This window comes from Phyllobates terribilis, unplaced genomic scaffold (assembly GCF_046119375.1).
Source record: "Phyllobates terribilis strain yellow unplaced genomic scaffold, ASM4611937v1 Scaffold_1__5_contigs__length_1240528914, whole genome shotgun sequence".
NCBI classification, from domain to species: domain Eukaryota; kingdom Metazoa; phylum Chordata; class Amphibia; order Anura; family Dendrobatidae; genus Phyllobates; species Phyllobates terribilis.
The window spans coordinates 237,060,161-237,064,191 of NW_027362761.1; the positions used below are offsets into that span (position 1 = coordinate 237,060,161).

Consider the following 4,031-nt stretch of genomic DNA (forward strand, 5'->3'; position numbering starts at 1 on the left):
TGGCAAGAGTGCGCTGTCATTGTGTACATTGCGCATGAGCTAGCCCAGCCCCTGAAATGAGTGTCACTGATGACGCTTCGTATCAGGGAGAGGGCAGGGGTTGTGTCAGTGACAGCAGCTTCTGCCCCCTGATGACGTTTCATTTGAGTATCCCATGCACTGAAATTCTCATGTCATCAAAAAGGAAGTAGGAAAAAAAAAAAAAAAAAAAAAAAAAAGCGGTTAGATAGTGTTGTGAAGGAAGGATAGAGAATTTTTAATTCAAGATTACAAAACAATTTAGATTGTGGCATTGAATAGATAGGAATTTAGAATGAAAATTCATTTGGATTTCGGACCACCCATTTAAGGGCGAATTTCCATGCTGCAGAAATTTCTGCAACTGAAAATAGCTTTCATTCACATAAATAGGGTTGCTTTAGATGATTAAGACAGTTGCAGTACTTTCCAAAACAAAATCTGTAGCAAATACGCAATGTGTGAACACACGCTAAGACACAATAGGCATCTGCATACTTTTCTAAATACAGTACAGACCAAAAGTTTGGACACACCTTCTCATTTAAAGATTTTTCTATATTTTCATGACTATGAAAATTGTACATTCACACTGAAGGCATCAAAACTAAGAATTCACACATGTGGAATTATATACTTAACAAAAAAGTGCGAAACAACTGAAAATATGTCTTATATTCTAGGTTCTTCAAAGTAGCCACCTTTTGCTTTGATGACTGCTTTGCACACTCTTGGCATTCTCTTGATGAGCTTCAAGAGGTAGTCACCGGAAATGGTTTTCACTTCACAGGCGTGCCCTGTCAGGTTTAATAAGTGGGATTTCTTGCCTTATAAATGGGGTTGGGCCCATCAGTTGTGTTGTGCAGAAGTCAGGTGGATACACAGCTGATAGTCCTACTGAATAGACTGCTAGAATTTGTATTATGGCAAGAAAAAAGCAGCTAAGTAAAGAAAAACGAGTGCCCATCATTACTTTAAGAAATGAAGGTCAGTCAGTCCGAAAAATTGGGAAAACTTTGAAAGTGTCCCCAAGTGCAGTTGCAAAAACCATCAAGCGCTACAAAGAAACTGGCTCACATAAGGACCGCCCCAGGAAAGGAAGACCAAGAGTCACCTCTGCTTCTGAGGATCAGTTTATCAGAGTCACCAACCTCAGAAATCGCAGGTTAACAGCAGCTCAGATTAGATACCAGGTCAATGCCACAAAGAGTTCCAGCAGCAGACACATCTCTTCAACAACTGTTAAGAGGAGACTTTGTGCAGCAGGCCTTCATGGTAAAATAGCTGCTAGGAAACCACAGCTAAGGACAGGCAACAAGCAGAAGAGACTTGTTTGGGCTAAAGAACAGAAGGAATGGACATTAGACCAGTGGAAATCTGTGCTTTGGTCTGATGAGCCCAAATTTGAGATCTTTGGTGCCAACCACCGTGTCTTTTGTGCGACGCAGAAACGGATAGACTCTACATGCCTGGTTCCCACCATGAAGCATGGAGGAGGAGGGGTGATGGTGTGGGGGTGCTTTGCTGGTGACACTGTTGGGGATTTATTCAAAATTGAAGGCATACTGAACCAGCATGGCTAGCACAGCATCTTGCAGTGGCATGCTATTCTATCCGGTTTGCGTTTAGTTGGACCATCATTTATTTTTCAACAGGACAATAACCCCAAACACACCTCCAGACTGTGTAAGGGCTATTTGACCAAGAAGGAGAGCGATTGGGGGCTACGCCAGATGACCTGGCCTCCACAGTCACCAGACCTGAACCCAATCGAGATGGTTTGGGGTGAGCTGGACCGCAGAGTGAAGGCAAAAGGGCCAACAAGTGCTAAGCATCTCTGGGAACTCCTTCAAGATTGTTGGAAGACCATTTCCGGTGACTACCTCTTGAAACTCATCAAGAGAATGCCAAGAGTGTGCAAAGCAGTCATCAAAGCAAAAGGTGGCTACTTTGAAGAACCTAGAATATAAGACATTTTCAGTTGTTTCACACTTTTTTGTTAAGCATATAATTCCACATGTGTTAATTCATAGTTTTGATGCATTCAGTGTGAATGTACAATTTTCATAGTCATGAAAATACAGAAAAATCTTTAAATGAGGTGTGTCCAAACTTTTGGTCTGTACGTCTAATAAAAAAACAAAAATGATAAACTATCCCTAAATTGCCCCTAAAAAGAACAAGTATTTTTTTTTTTTTTAGCAGAAGTCCAAATTTCTGCAGATTTTGCTATCAAAACTGCAAGATGTTGCACCTTTTGAAAAAAAGCAGGGCTGTGGCATAAAGTGATGCTGCTACGCTTTATGATAGTAATGGCTGACACCACCTGGAAGTCTGGCCCCAATTTCTGCAAGAATGTCACGTTCTTTAGCGGCAGATAGGGTATGTGCACACAGTAAGTAGTTTGTGCAGAAATTTCTGCATCCTGTCAGGAAAAATGTGCATTTTTACTTGCATTCATGGCGCAGATTTTCTCCCACTCATCAGTATGCATGAAATCTGCAGCAAAAACCCTAGAAGAATTGACATGCTGCAGATTATAATCTGCAAGTCACAAATAAGCAACCTGTGCATGAAACTTCAGGATTCTCAGTGACTTTGCTGGCGTCAAGAAACCCTTTGGATACGTGCCCACGGTCAGGAGCCGCTGCGGGTTTGAAGCTGTGTGCTTATGCAGTTTCAAACCCGCAGCGTCCAGTTGTTACAGCATAGTGAATGGGATCTGTAGAAATACCATGTCAACTATGGGTCTCCGTGCACCCGCGGAGAAGGACATGTGACACGTCTTTCCAGACCGCAGCATGTCAATTTCTCTTGTGGAATCGCTAGTGTCCGCAACAGAAATCTGATCAGTACAATGTATTGATTGCGGTGAATCCACATGGTGCAGTGAACACATGCGGATTTACCTGCGTTCAAAGGAACGCAGTAAAAATATGCTGCGTCCGGATCGTGGGCACGTATCCTTTAGGTTTTATGACAAATATGTGCAGGAAAAAAAAGTAGCAAAAACGCAACATGTGCACACAGCCATAGTCACCTTAACTGACGGTCATGTTTTTTCTTTCTTGTGTGCGCGCGCGCAAGATAAAAACAGACAATTTTTCAGCACTGTACAGTGTAGCATCTGCTTCCTCATACAAAGAAAAATTCCTATTTCTCCTCATAAAACAGAAAAAAAAAAAAAAAGACAAGCCCTGGGATGTAACTGGATGTTGCTGCGTGTGTTTTTTTCACAGACTCATTGACATCTATACGCAGAATAAAAACCCTACAACCATGTGAACAGTCCATAACCCATGATGGATACGTGTGATACAGAAAATAACAGAGGGAGACCTGCCTGTCAGGAGCAATGGTCACCGTGACGCTGTCGCATGCAGCATAATGAGGTGATGAAGTCCGTCAGAGTGGCCATGTAGGACATATGGCCAGAGTCTGCACATTCTGAGGTAAACAGCGGCCATTCTGCTGCCAGCAGGTCTACGGGGCGATGGCGTCCCTCAGAGTGGCCATGTCGGTCCATGTAGGACATATGGCCAGAGTCTGCACATTCTGAGGTAAACAGCGGCCATTCTGCTGCCGGCAGGTCTACGGGGCTGACATTGGAGTCATTATTTCTCCACCATTGTGTATGGGAAGCCCTCAGCATAAAAGCTGTGGTGCCCATTAGCATTCTGCCATATGTCACAGGTGAGTAACAGGTCCTCCCACTGTAACTAGGCCGGTCACCACCAGGGCCACTGAGCACATATGAGGAGCACGGAGGCCGAGCACGTCCGTATTTAGACCGCAACGCCGGCCGTTGCTCATATCACATTCACAGTTTATGGATTTGTTTTTAGATCCCATAATTAAGCAGGAACGCGCCCAAGGGGCGGGGCAACAGCACGGCCGCGAGCCCGTACAAGACGCCAAGCGGGAAAGGGCGGGAAGAAGGCCTCTTTGGCACTAGCGCGCATGCGTTACGCTCTGCCATAAACCAATGTACGTCCGCGCTGCTCAGAACGTAG

General features: G+C 44.2%; 1 protein-coding gene across 1 annotated transcript in view; it reads right to left on the reverse strand.

Moving 5' to 3' along the window:
• The window catches only part of ACIN1 (apoptotic chromatin condensation inducer 1), a 122,718-nt gene that overhangs the window by 118,219 nt on the left and 468 nt on the right, over window positions 1-4,031 (reverse strand). The gene's annotated exons all lie outside the window — the stretch shown is intronic.